Genomic DNA, 15,064 nt, shown 5'->3' with positions numbered 1-15,064 from the left:
AGTAATAAAATTTGAGGAGAGCGTAAGAGTTATATTCACTTTTCCAAAAATGACTGGGGCTTTTAGGAACTCTTCATTTAGATATTTACCAGAGGTTGGCAAACTCCTGCCTGAGGGCCAGGTCCACTTGCTGCCGACTTTGAGAATAAAGTTTTATTGGAACACAGCCCTGCGCCCTTGCTCACGCCTTGTCCTGCCTCCTTTCCCACAACAATCGAGTGGCTGCTTCAGAGACCACAGGACCCACAAAGACTAAAATATTTACTACCTGGCCCTTTGTACAAAAAGTTGGCCCACCCTGATCTAAGCAATCTGATGATTTACACCTTTTCCTTTTATAGATGATCATGTGAAGATTTACCCTTTGTCCCAGAAACCATTGTGATGACACATCATGTTCTCATTTTAAAATGCTAATCTGTTTATTTCAATCTTTAGTTTTATTTCATCGCCCAGGGACTAAAGTATTTATGACACACTTAAAGCAAATATATATTGATTACCCCCTGAGGGCCAAACACTGATCTTCAAAGGTTGAGACAATGGTGAAAATGTCCAGAAATCAGAGTGTAAGTGTGAGGGTCACTTGACCTGTGTGCCTGTCCCATGTGGACCCTCTGGAGTATTGTCACCAGAGCCCCACGGGTGAGAGACGGTGGGTGGTGGTCAAGGCCTGGTGAGATTGTACATGAGTGTTGGCTGTGCTCTTGCTGTTGTGACTATTATCCCATTGGCCTGGAGGACCCTTGAGCTCCTCTTACACCCAGAAGAGTGACCACCTCCAGGGCCTGCGACAGTCACTCGGGAGAGGCCGGGCAGGCCGAGTGCAAAACGGGAGACCAGCGCCTGCTGGAGCCTTGGAATTTTTAAATCCTTTTTGAGAGAGTCCAACCATCTGCCTTGAAGATGCACACATCTCAAAACCAAGTGTTCTGCCTCCACTGAGACACCTGTTCAAGGCCACGTGTCCAGCGCAAGCATGGATTTCCAGCTCATTTGTCTATCTGTCTATCTGTCTATCTATCCATCTATCTGTTCTTGTTTAATTCTTGGTGAGGTTGGTATTCGAATGCTGTGTAGTACACCACGTTGACAATCTTCATTGAAATGTTGAACATTTAACACCATTCTAGAAATGTCAATTCAAACCCACATCCATTAAACATTCTTTAATTTATGACTAAAACTCAATGAGATTAGACAAGATAACCTCTGTGGACGAAACGACTACAGTTCAGAAACTTTAGCTGACCTTAAAGTCAACTATTAGTTTAGCGCTCAATGTGCATAGTTTTTTTTTTCTTTTTAACTCCAGGGAAATGACAATTAACCATAATGCCTTCCCCAGACAGAACCAATGAATGGGTTTCTTTGGGGAAAGTGAACAAGATATAGACAAGAAAATAATTAGAGCAGCTATGACCTGTTACCCCAGTTCGTAAAACTCTTAAGGATTGCAGTACCCACAAGGTTGCAGTATGTGGAAGATGATCCTAGCCTCTAACTTCCACATCGCAGTAAGTAGTTCTATTATCAGACAGGCAAATGGGGGAGCCGGCAGACAAATAAATTACTATTGCACAGTGAACCTTAAAAGGTATTCCGGAGTTCTCAGAAATTACCAGTGCACCGGAATCTTCCTCTTTTTCCCCAGCAAAGTACCGCGTGTAAAATGGATCCCGCATGTGGGCATCGAGAAGATCCTACCGGCGCTTCTGAAGTCAGTTTCCTGCACACTTTCAGAGACTGAGCTTTGCAGAGGTGGGAATTGACTCACGTTACAGTCATGGAGACTCCAGCCTATGAGATTCCCCCCAAAAATATGCTGCCCGGCGGCCATCATTTGGTATAGGCCCATCCCCAATCTCCAAGCCAGAATTGGTAAACCTTACTAACCCGTTACTTCTGTAGCAAGTGCAGATTTGGGGGCAGTGATTCAAAATGACACCTTTCCATCTGAGGGTCCACATACTCTGCACTAGGGATCCCGGGGACCCCCCAAAACACCCCGAAGGATGCAGGCGTCTTCCCTGCCCTGTATAGCTTTAGTAGCAAGAACAACATATGCATCATCTAATTTAACTGCCAGTGGCTCTTTTTAGCATAAACTGTCGATTTGGAAAGGATGCACAACAGGATTTTAACACCTCCCAAAAGCCTGGAAGTACCGAGAAGCTGGGATGGGAGTAGTGACTCAGCAGCACATGGAGGGTGCAGGGAAAGGGGACCCTTGTCCTCAGCCCCTTGAGAGCAGCTGGCAGGTACCTGAACTCCGTGGCCCAGCAGGTGCTGTTTGGGTCCAATTTTGTTCCCTCAGTCGGTCAGAGTTCAGAGATGCCCACGGACGTGATTTCACCAATTCTCCTTCAGGTTCATTTTCTAAAGGACAAGATAACAACACAACAGCAGCTTGAATAACTGAGGAGGGAGATTGACAAGAACCCTCTTCCCTGTGCTCTTACATTTAAAACAAGGACTTACATTTACAAATAGTCAACTGCACACGAAGGACTATACAGGATTTTACTCAGAAATACTGATGTGAATGGCCATGAAGGACAGGCCATGAAGGACAGGACAGGCCATGAAGGACAGGCTTTTAACTGTTGAGTTAATTTATTTTGAAATCCAAGCTATTTAACTTTTTAAAATATATGTCTAGTTTTGAAGGTAAAACTAAGTGCACTTAATATTTAAATTGACCAATTACCACCAATTTGTAAGATTATTGTCTTCTTTAACACTTGGATGCAATTAAGAAACAACTTAATAAGTGAGAAATACTTTAGATGTGTAACAATTTCTTGGAAATAATGTGATTTCATTGATAACAAAATGTAGTCTGTTGATGACAAGGGTGTTTCTAAATGTCAGCTTAATTTTATTTTTGTAGAACAACAACAGAAGACATTTTCTTATTTACTGTAAATTTAGAATTTATCTATCAACTTTTCTTCAAGGTTTTCTGAAAGATTGTCTCAGTATTAGGAAATTCGACTGTTCTAGTTGGAAAAGAAAATACCAAGATTGTTTCAAAATAATCCTTGTTGTCAAGGATATATTTTGGTTAAAAAGAGAAGGCTGAACCAGAATATTAGAAAGTGGAGAGAGCCGGAGGTCTCCTTGTTGAAGCTATTGTTTCTGGAGCAAACCTCCAAATTCAGAGACGCTCGTTAAATCTAGTCTAGGACAATAACAGCCCAAGTCTTAATGGGTAGCAGTGGAGCGTGTCAGGCAAATGAAGAGACTCTGAGGGTCTCTCACAGTATTGCCATAAATCCTCTAAAAGACACTGTCCTCTGCTTCCTGTGCAATACCTCAACACAGAGAAAATAGTCAGGGTGCTTAGCAAGTGGGATTTGAAGTGAGATAACACACAGCCTCCCATGAAATACACAGGCAGCCTATGAAACGCAACCATACAGATTTTAGTATTTTCCCTAATAAGGATTTGCCCATACAAATACATAAAAACCAGAACAATTCAGAAATATGCACATGGAGCTAAAAAGGTTTTAAAATTACCCTGAACAATCAAGTTTGAAAATTAGCATGAGAATTGGTATATTTTTGTGTGTATTAAAGTCTATTCTCATTAAGTTGGAGTTACCTTGTAATATTTTAAAATATGCTTTTAATACAAATTATAATTTGTGACTTTATTTAGAGCAGCATATAGCCAATGACACTGACAAAATCTTTGAGGACAATGTGTTTTGTGGCCTTTTTCTGCCTACCAATACTCATACACACATGCCCATATGCAAATACGCTCACACACATGCACACACCCCCACAAACATGCACACACACCCACAAACATGCACACACATGCTAGAAGTGCAAGAAACTCTTCTCAACACCAGTGGTTCTTCTGTGTGCAGTATAATTTGTAAAGTTAACGTTTATGTGACAAAGGCGAATGCTCCCAGCCATCCTCATATCAGGCTCACACCCACACATCGTCTGGATTCAGAAATGTGTCACTAGAGGTCAGAATTCAGAGCCCCGGTCCTCCCAAGACAGAGGTGTGAGCACACACAAGTGTTCCGAATCCAGACGCTGAGTCTGGTGAAGGTGAGTGGGCTGGGTGGACATTTCCTGCTTTTGGCTTCCATTACTTTAACTTTCTGAAATCCAGACTTGCTCTCTCTGACTCCGAAAACTCAGCTTCTCTGCACCGGTGTCAAACCGAATCTCGGAAACAGAGTTTTGGGTAAAGTAGAAAAGAACAGCTTTATTGCTTTGCCAGGCAAAGGGGGACACAGTGGACTCCTCCCAGTGAAAACTATGTGTCCCAACCAGGGAAGACTCGATGAGGACTTTTATAGCGATGGTTCAAGGATGGGGTTGCTGATACGATTAGGGTGTGCGCAGGGTCTGTACGTCTCTAATCTGGTCTCAGGTGATCTTCTTGATAGGTTTCTCTGGTTCCTTTAATGTAGCCTCAGGCAGTCCTTCTCTGCTATGAAGAATGCTGACATCTTAAAGAGCTTAAAGACAGTGTACTGTGTATCACTGGAGGGGGGACCAGCAGACCCTGCCCCAAGGCTGCACTATCGTTTCCTGGCTGCCCCTCCCTTGTCTTCGCATCCCCTCCCTTCCTGGATTAGCAACTGTTTACACCAGCCCTTTGGGACTCAGGGATGGTCCTGTAGGCTGGAGTGGAACAGAAAGGCTCCCATGCCCAGAAGCCCCGCAGGGTCCTGCTCGGTTTCATCTCCATCAGATCCTTCTAAGGCAATTCCATATAGATTTGACATTATTGATTTTGAAATCATAATATAATGGTTTAAAAATAGAATTGTTCTTTTCACGAAATACCAGTAAACAGATGCATTACCACTAGATTAGCCAGACCCATCGTAGCTATCACTGGTGTGAACATCTGTGGGGTCGTGTACCTCCCTGAAGTTCAGGTTCTCTGACAATAATAGGGCTGCTAAAAATGTAAGGTATTTCCTCTTGCTCCAAAATACTACGGTCCCCAGTGCCTTTCCATGGCCCTTGACGTGAACCGTCTACATGGGAAGGGTGCTCCTCCTGCCTTGTGAGCTCACTCAGCTCTCGCCTCTGTTTGTTTACACAGCAGATGCACGTTTACAGCTTTGAATGTCGCCTAAGTGACACTAGGAATTACTCTGCAAATGCCTTTCTGCCCAGAAGTGCTCCCAGAGCGAGCAGGACACGGCTGATGGCAGGAGAGCGTCAGCCTGCTCCACCTTCTGCCCGGCCGGCCCTGTGACCTTCTCAGCAGGTGTCACACACGGAGTTGGGGACATCCACATCCCTGCCGCAGTTGCTTTCCTGAGGATCTGACCGTTAAAGGGACTTTTTTTTTTTAAACATCTTTATTGGAGTATAATTGCTTTGCAATGTTTGTTTCTGCTTTATAACAAAGTGAATCAGTTATACATATACATATATCCCCATATCCCCTCCCTCTTGCGTCTCCCTCTCACCCTCCCTACCCCACCCCTCTAGGTGGTCACAAAGCATGGAGCTGATCTCCCTGTGCTATGCGGCTGCTTCCCACTAGCTATCTATTTTACATTTGGTAGTGTATATATGTCCATGCCACTCTCTCACTTCGTCCCAGCTTACCCTTCTCCCTCCCCGTGTCCTCGAGTCCATTCTCTACATCTGCATCTTTGTTCCTCTCCTGCCCCTAGGTTCTTCAGAGCCATTTTTTTTTGATTCCATATATGTGTGTTATCATACGGTATTTGTTTTTCTCTTTCTGACTTACTTCACTCTGTATGACAGACTCTAGGTCCATCACCTCACTACAAATAACTCAGTTTCGTTCCTTTTTATGGCTGAGTAATATTCCATTGTGTATATGTGTCACATCTTCTTTATCCATTCATCTGTTGATGGACACTTAGGTTGCTTCCTTCTCCTGGCTATTGTAAATAGAGCTGCAATGAACAATGTGGTACATGACTCTTTTTGAATTGTGGTTTTCTCAGGGTATATGCCCAGGAGTGGTTTTGCTGGGTCATATGGTAGTTCTAGTTTTAGTTTTTTAAGGACCCTCCATACTGTTCTCCACAGTGGCTGTATCAATTTACATTCCCACCAACAGTGCAAGAGGGTTCCTTCTTCTCCACACCCTCTCCAGCATTTATAGTTTGTAGATTTTTTTGATGATGACCATTCTGACTGGTGTGAGGTGATACCTCACTGTAGTTTTCATTTGCATTTCTCTAATGATTAGTGATGTTGAGCATCTAAAGGGACATTTTGATGAACTAAGTTCTGCTCAGATGACACAGGCATGTACCTCCCTGGCACTCTGAGTCACGACTGTGCGATTATCTACCAGCAGAAATGTTTCTTGCCTTTTTTCTCTCTCTGAAAGTTCTATGTGAGATTGGTTAAAAAGTGAGGTACATGTTTTGACAGGGCCTCTTCCTCAGAGTTACAACACTGAGTAATAAGAGCCAGACAACCCCTCCTCGGCACAGTTAGAAGCAAATCCTCCTCAGGGAACTGACTCAGAGACTCGGGAAGGAATCCGAAGGTCCTGACCGGACTCTGCTGCTCTCCTGGGACCCCGATCGGGGCTGGCTGAGCGAGAAGGCCTCTCTCTTAGTCTTCTGTGTAGTTCATTGGGCACCTCGGGGATGTGTGGTGGTCAAAAGAGTAGAGTGTGTCTCAGCCGCCATGTTGGGTGCAGCCCTGGCCCTGGTGCCCTCGCCAGCTCTGCGCATGCGTCTTGTCTGTAACTGTTAGTAGAAGCCAGATCCCATTGCTCAGCGATCAGGTGAAGATGAACCATTGCTTGTATGTGGTGGGTTCTCGGTCACTCTCTCCTGCTTCAATAGAGGACTTGTTTCCCTTTGTGCCAAATTAAAGATATTTCAGTAAACTCCTCCCTTGAGTACATTCTTCCTTCTAGAATATGCTCGTGAGGGGATAACTCACCTCCTGGATGGCTATGAAATTCATGTCTACTTTTGGTTTTACAGAGAAAAGAAAAAGGATCATTTTCAGAAGACAGAGACGATAAGGTAGATAAGGAAGAGTTAACCATGAGTGAGGGAATCTTAGGAAGAAATGACAGGAAATCAGAAGGATGGATGCAGTTTTGAAATCATCCTTCTCTTCATTTTGAAATGCATACATCCCTCTTCTTTGTGTGTTCTGAATTGAACCTATCACATATTTGCCTGGTGACTTCTATTACTTAGATGGTTGGGACATATTTTTGACAATTAAGAAGGTCAACTCCCCCTTCCACACCTGGGCTTTCTGACCTCTGTATTTCTCTCAGATCACCTGGGTAATATCACTCCTCAGAACATGACCTTCATCTAAAGCTCTCAGCAAGAGGCTGTTGCTTTCGGCACGTTTACTAACGACATAAAAGGATTCCAGTAAATGCAATTTGCAATTTGGAGCCTTTATGGATAAAAACGTCACATGCATGATCAAGTCTCCAGCTACCCTCCAATCACTAGGTGTTCCCAGGCTTGGACCACCATCTAAAGCAAGCATTTCATTGGTTCTCAAAACAAACACTGGAAAGGAAGTTCACATTTCCCACTGTGGTCTTTTAGGGGAAGCTAGTGAACCCCCAACCAAGAGGACAGGGGTTAGAGGCTGTGGCTTGCCCATGGTGACAGGCAGGGGTAGCAGGCTCTGCAGGCTTGCAAGGAACTGGGCAGTGATGATACATCCAGCAACTCCAACTCCTAGCAGCCGCCACACATGTTTAATCGCACATGTGCACGCAGCAGTTCAGTGCCATATCGTGTATAATGAGAAATGGAAAACCGTCAGCGGTGGACCCGTCAGATTACCATCACAAACGATCTAGGGCTGGCCTGCATGCCTTGACAAGGCACAGTCACCGAGAGGCAGAAGTGAAAACTGCAGAGTAGCAGAAACAGCTAATCCCATCTATGTACAACAATGCAAATCCAAACCTAATAACACATTGTACATTGACAAGTGTACATATGTAAATGCACAGGAAAATGTGTGGCATGGGTATAGACCCAATGGGTAACAGTGATTATCTTTGGAAAAACAAGTGAGATTTTGAGGACTAAGAAGGACTTCCACTTTTTAAGTTAAATAATTCCAATTGCTTTATGATTTATTGCCAAAGCGAATTGATATAACATCTTATGCAGCAGCAACAAAAAGTATGGAAAAAAAATATGATGATCGTTTTGTAGATCTATTACAATTGCTATAAAGAATGATCAGTAGGGGCTTCCCTGCTGACGTAGTGGTTAAGAATCCACCTGCCAGTGCAGCTGAGCCCTGGTCTGGGAAGATCCCACATGCAGCGGAGCAACTAAGCCTGTGCACCGCAACTACTGAGCCTGCGCTCTAGAGCCCGTGAGCCACAACTACTGAAGCCTGTGTGCCACAACTACTGAAGCCCGTGCACCTAGAGCCCATGCTCTACAGCAAGAGAAGCCACCGCAATGAGAAGCCCACGCACCGCAACGAAGAGTAGCCCCCACTCGCCTCAACTAGAGAAAGTCTGTGGGCAGCAATGAAGACCCAACACAGCCAAAAATTAATTAATTAACAAAAAAGAATGATTAGTAAATTCAGGTTAAAAAATTATGCTTCCAAAGTCATATAATAATTACAAGCAACTTGAACTCTCCAAAAACCCAAACATTCATTGCTTCACAGCCTGTTTATAACCGGTTCTGGGATCTGCTGACTGTTTACACACCAAGAAACAATGCTACAAGGAAATCACATTTAGGCCCAATTAGATCATTCTACCTCATTAAAAAAATTCTTCCTGATTAAGCAAAATAATATAGAAAAGCAATTAAACATGGAGGCAATTAAAACAAAGGCCAATCAGGGCTGGGAAGGAGGGGGCTGCTTTGACCCCGGCGCCCAGCTCCCAGCAGCTGAGCCAGCAGTGGGCACGTGGGGCCCTGGTAAGGGCAGGTCAGCTGTGAGCCTGTGGCCACCCGTGGATAGGGGGGATCGATCACCAAAGGCACAACCCCAGCAATGAACACAGCAAGGCAGAACAAGGGCTCTTGGCCTCATTGGACACAGAACCAGACGTAGCCTTGATGACCACTTAAGCCCCTCGATTTTCAGACGTGGGAATAGGCAGGGGGTCCAGGACCAGGCCCGGGTGGACTGTTCCCAGACTCCCAACTACATGAAAATCATCTTAGAGAAATCTAAGAAAGTGTTTCTGGTAATCTCATCAACAATAACGCCAAGCTTTAGTCTTCAGGGCACCCGACAACCACTCCTGTGGCAGGGACAGAGTGGGGACCAGCACAGCCACAGAGCAGCATTCTCGGTTCCGCAATTCACATCTTACAGCATCGCCCCTCTGGGGTCTCAGGGAGTGAATTTAGGACACTAGGATTGACCTTTCACGTGCACACCCCTGCAGGATTGGACGCCAGGGTGGTTACATCCATCCCTCTCTGCCCTCTGCCTGCCTGTGAAACAAGAGGTGTGTACTAATCAAAGCTTCCCAAGAGGCAACGTCCAGGTAAATCCCAGCCAGAGGACCCAGAGACATCTGTAAGGCCAACTGGCCCGAGGCAGCGGAACGCAATCAGATTCACAGGTTGCATCAGACTGAAACTCTCCGGACCACCCGGTTCCAGAAACTGCCCTGGAGACATTCCGGACCACCCAGTTCCAGGAACCAACCTGGGGACTTTGAACCCAGCCCAGCCTTCCCGCCTTTCGAGGGGCGGGACTAACGGTCCCCCAGGATACCCGAAAAGACCACCAAATAAGGAATAACCTGCGCCCTCCCGGATTCACCACACCCCTTTCCCTTCTTCCCCTATAAAATCTTGCCCAACTCTCGCCCGGGTGCGACTTCTCTGGCCCCTTTCTCTCGGACCAGTGAACCTTGCCCGGGAGCGCTCCCTGATAAAGCTCACTTGAAGCTTTCCTCTGTTTCGCGGTGCCGTTTGTTAAGATCCGACCTTACATCAACCCGCGTTCCTTTCTCCCCTGAGAACCTCTTTGGTCCAGGTCCCAATTACACCTTAGCCGAGTTCCTGTCACCTCCCCCACCTGCCACCCCCCCCGCCCCCGTCTTTCTCCCCTTCCTCCACCCACATGCAAATAACCTTTAAACTACTGTATCTATTACATCATACCACTGCTCAACAGTAAATCAACTCAACCCCATTAACAGCTATTATTATCGTTATAACATCTTACACACGTATCCTAATCCAAAGTTAAAAGGATTTCATATACACACTCGTGAATCATGGCCGTTTTACAGGTGAGACAAGTGAAGTTCAGAGAGCGTTGCGTCAGCCTGTGAGAGCTGGAACCCATCACACCGGAGGCTTCAGCCTGCCCTCTGGGGCTTGTGAGGCTCTGTTACAAATTATCTCAGGTCTTAAGTCTCACTCCTGCTCAATGTGACCTTTAGCTTAAGACATTTTATTTTCTCACTGTCCCTTGAACACAAAGGGTACTTTCTCACTTTGGTTCACACCATTCTCTCCCTCTATTTAAATATCAAAGATTTCTCAAGCCTCATGTCTAAACCCACCATTTCTCTGTTCAGACTCCCAAGGTCACTCCAGCCCTCAGCAGGAGGTCATTATCCTCTGGGGATGGACACAGCCACCCTCCAGCCAATCACCATGGGTCCTGGAACATGAACCTTGGTGATGTTTAAATTTCACTGGACATCACTGGTGACTCTTCCTTGTTTTCTTGCTTTGGCTGTAGCTGCTCTTGTTACTATTATAAAAGATGGTAAGTTTCTTGAAGGCAAGGACTGTGTTTATTCATCTTTGTCTCACCGGGTGTCAGAAGAGAGGGGATTTGTTAAGTGAATGGATTTTAATAACAATAGTGATAAGCAGACGAGTCCCTTGGCAACACGGATGACGGTTCCTATTCTGTGAACTCCTCATGTTATCACATATTATGTACTCCTAAATAGTTACGGATCAGTTGGAAAAATATAAGTCATTTGTCTTAGTCTGTTTGAGCTGCTGTAACAAAATAACACAGATTGGGTGGTTTATAAGCAACAGAAATTTATTTCTGACAGTTCTGGCAGCTGGAGGTCTGAGATCAGGGTGCCAGCCTGGTTGAGTCAGGGACTCCTTTGACTTGCAGACCTTCCCTGTGTATTCACAAGGCAGAAGGGGTGAGGGAGCTCTCTGCGGTCTCTTTAGAAGGGCACTAATCCCATTATAGAGGCTCCACCCTCACTACCTAATCACCTCCCAGAGACCCCACCTTCTGATACCATCACTCTGGGGGTTAGGATTTCAACATGTGAATCTGAGGGGACACAGACATTCAAAACATAGCATCATCTTTCAAAACAAAGCCAACAGGCTGCATCATGAAAGACAAGGATGGAGCAGACCAGTTTGAGGTGCGTCTGTCGCGGAGTGACTCCCTGTGGCGGGGAGATGCCTTGTTGCAGGTGTGCGCACACTCACCGGAGTCCTTTTCACCCCTGCTGTGTCCGAGATGCCGCAACTCTAGGGATTGAATCGTGCCATTAACTGCTCACTGAACTCAACAGAGTGTGCAGGGGAACCGGGGTAGAAGCCAGAATTGCAGCAGAAAGCCCCCGTTTTAGGGTGCATACAGATTACTGTCTGTCATGGGCTGCGATTGTAGTGTGAACTCAAATATGTCACTGGTTCAACTTGAACCAATGCCATGCGTTCTGACTGGAAACTCTAACCCTGAGGGGCATGGGCACATGTGGAGGAGTGCTCGGGATTGGGTGATGCTCGCTGGTCCCCGAAACTCACAGCCATTCATCCAGGGGGCTGGGGAAGGTGCAGACTGAGAAATCCGGTTCCTCTGTGTCAGCACATCCTCCAAAGGGTGGCTTCCCCAGTGACAGAAGGAGACCTTTCCTGGGAAAGCATTGTCATGCTAATTATTTCATTTGATCCTCAAGACAATCATGAGAATAGGGTAAAGGAGATATCATTAGCTCTCTTTTTAGAGAGAAACTGATTTTCAGAATGGTGACTTGCCCGAGACCACAAGCTGAGACTTGGTCTCCACATTCCTGACTGAACATTTACGGAACCCCAGGCTTTTAATCTTCTCTGAGACTGTTTGTGACTCACTTCCGGAGGGACATTTACAATATCCCCGAATCTGACTCTGGCAAACCTTGGGAACCACGACTAAGAAGAGGAGGAACTGGGGGGGTGTTTTGTGCCAGGTGGAGAAGACACGCCTGGACACACCTGCCTCTGGGATGGGATTCCAGGGGTTTAGGAAGAGCCTGCTCTCCAGTTGGTTAAACCAGTACCCACACCAGCCCCAGGCCCCAGCACATAAACCCCTTCCCTTGAGCATTAATTTCTTTTAAAAATTCGCCTTTATAAAGTGCAAGTTGTCATGATATAGATAATACTTTAAGTCACCATTGGTTCATTTTTCATGCATCAGGGAGGATAGCAGGGTTGCTGTGGGTCAGCCATCTATCTTCTCTCAATCTCTCTCTCTCTTTTACACACACACATGCGTGCGTGCGTGTGCACACACACACACACACACACACTAGGTCTGAATCTCTCTCTTTCCACAAAGGAGAACCCCAGAGCGCAATGACAAGGATTTGGTACAAAATTTAGGGAGAGCTGGAGACTGAACAGCATGCGGTTGTCCAGATTTACCGAAGCACAGCGTCATGGTGTGATCAATACTTTGCAGCTACCTGGAGAGGCGGGCTCTGCTCAGCACTTGGCCCCGGTCTGTGTGGAAAGCTCCTAGGATCAGGGGGGAGGGGGCTGCCTTGGGAATCCCTGGCTGTGGACCGAAGTGCCAAGGAAGAGCAGCCCAGCAGCAGCTGAGCCAGCGCAGCCGGAGTTGAGACAGACGAGGAGATGGAGAGTCGGGGCCACGAGGAGGGCGCAAACACAGGTGATTACGTTCTAATCAGAAATGTCACGGTGGAGCCGTGCACAGGGTGCTCGGGTCACCCAAGAGGACCCAGCTCTGCCGTGGGGGCTCTCGGAAGAGCGCAGGGCTGAGCTTCATGTGGTTCCTACACTCCTGAGATATGGAGCAGAGGAAACTTCTGCGGGGAGGAAGCAGTAGGTACCAAAGTGTGGAGTGATGAGAGAGAATGAGAATGATGTGTTTGGGGAGAGGGTTCTGAGGGTCCTGAGGACGCAGGGCACCATCACAGTGTTCATTGGGGGTGGGGGGGCTGATAGGAGCAGGCTCATGTCTTAGATGAGAGCTGTGGGAACAGAGTTCCGGGGGAGAGGTGGGCGAAGCACCTGTGAGGAGACGCGGGGATGGGGCGGCAGCGGTGGAGAGGGCAGCCCAGGCAGCCTCGCAGGGAGGCGGGGGTCAGGTGCCCAGCCGTCCACCCTCTGACCTGGGAGGGCCCAGGTGGGCCGCGTGCACCCAGCCCACGACACCTGCACAAAAGGCTTGCTGGATTTCCAGGTATCACAGGTTTCGTAAGCTTGCTTTGTTTTCACAGCTCTAGCAGCATAAAACAGAAAAACCCTCTAGTTCACAGAGCTCAGAAGTGAGTAATATCTTGGGTTTTTGAAATCACATTGCACTGGTGGCCCTATGAGTTTATGACTAGCTGTAGCTGTTTGTAAAATTATCAACATACGGCAGTTCAAAATTCTCGATTTACTTTCTTGCAGAATATATACTAGAAAAAATAGTTTGGAAAGAGTTAAAATCTATAGAAAAAGGTAAACATTCCTTTTTGATAAATTTTAATTCTGAAATGTCTATGGAGATTAGGTCTTTGTTGAAAGATTTCACCTCTTCGGTAAGAAGAAAGAAAGAAAAAGAGAAGGAAATAAGGCAATAAAAAAGGAAGGAAGGAAGGAGAGAGGGATGGAAGGAAGGAAATATGAGAACAAGAGAGATCAAGGTAAGATTGTTCACATTTTCAAAATTTGGGAAACACTGTGAATATCTACCTATAGGAGAATCACTAATAAGTCATAATGTTGTGATATTATCCAATATTTAATTACTAATAATGGCAAACAAAGTGATAGATATATTTTCAGTGTAAATGCATGTAGGTGGTCAAACGAAATGGTGAATGGAAAGTAGAATGAAACCGCAGGCATCTGCACAAGCAGATGAAATGAAAGAGCCCAGCGTTGCCAACAAGGGGCAGAGGGAACAGGGGAAGAAGCACCTGGGCTTCCACCTCGCTGATGTCGGTTTTTATGCAAAGACACATTTTAAATGTATACATATTAAAACAGAGAGCTTAGGTGGCAACGTAGTATTTTCAAAACTTTAAAAAATTTGAGATTGCTTCACAGGACAATTTTATAAGAAAGAAATCTCCAGACAACCCAGTTTGCCCAATCATTGCATCTAGACCCAGGCGCACCTCCAGGCAGTGAGACGGCGGGGTTGGGGGGCTCCTGGTTGTGCCCACACCCCACCTCGCAGACGTGACCCCCGCTGGGGCCAGGCCACTCAGCAGGTCCTGCAGGACTTCCTCAGCTGCGGGGTGGTAGAGACATTGGGTTCTCTTTCTGTGAAGATGCAGCGGCTCCCCCTTTGCTGTAATCACAGGATTGGTGTCTTGACGCCGACAGCAACACCTCGCCAGCAGCCCCTGCACCTGAGCTTCACGCAATGCCAGGGGACCCTGTGGGAGACGGCTCAGCTCAGGGCTGCAGCGCAAGGCTCTAGAGGGGGACACGCTGGGTCACAGCCCACCTGCCACTACCCGCTGACTTTGCGTTTGGTCATCTGTGAAGTGGGAATGGTGTTAGCAACTGTATCTACCAGGAAGTCCCTGCCACGCTGTCAGCTCCCATCCGCTGTCAGCAGCAGTCTCAGACACATCCAGTGACCGTTTTCTACCCCGCTCTGCCTCAGTCAGCTCAGGTTCCTGTAACAGGAATACCACAGAGGGCTAAAGGGCTGAGCGTCGGTGCGCCTGCACCCAGGGAGAGCAGGAGAAAGCAAGGCTCCTGTGTCTCTACCAGGGTGCTTATCCCTCCATGCAGCCTCCAGCATCATGACTCAGTCGCCCCCCAAAGACCCGTCTTCAAATGCTATCACATTGGGGGTTAGGGTTCAATAGATGAATTTT

General features: G+C 46.5%; 1 protein-coding gene across 7 annotated transcripts in view; it reads right to left on the bottom strand.

Moving 5' to 3' along the window:
• The window catches only part of MYT1L (myelin transcription factor 1 like), a 398,116-nt gene that overhangs the window by 268,043 nt on the left and 115,009 nt on the right, over positions 1-15,064 (bottom strand). For all 7 annotated transcript variants that reach the window (XM_060027164.1, XM_060027163.1, XM_060027167.1 and 4 more), the window contains exon 3: positions 2,266-2,379. The gene's annotated coding sequence lies outside the window, so the exon portion shown is untranslated. The remainder of the gene's footprint in view (positions 1-2,265; positions 2,380-15,064) is intronic.

Source organism: Delphinus delphis, chromosome 12 (genome assembly GCF_949987515.2).
Source record: "Delphinus delphis chromosome 12, mDelDel1.2, whole genome shotgun sequence".
Taxonomy (NCBI): Eukaryota; Metazoa; Chordata; class Mammalia; order Artiodactyla; family Delphinidae; genus Delphinus; species Delphinus delphis.
The sequence above is the reverse complement of the archived record's forward strand: the minus strand, read 5'-3'. Positions and strand labels throughout refer to the sequence as shown.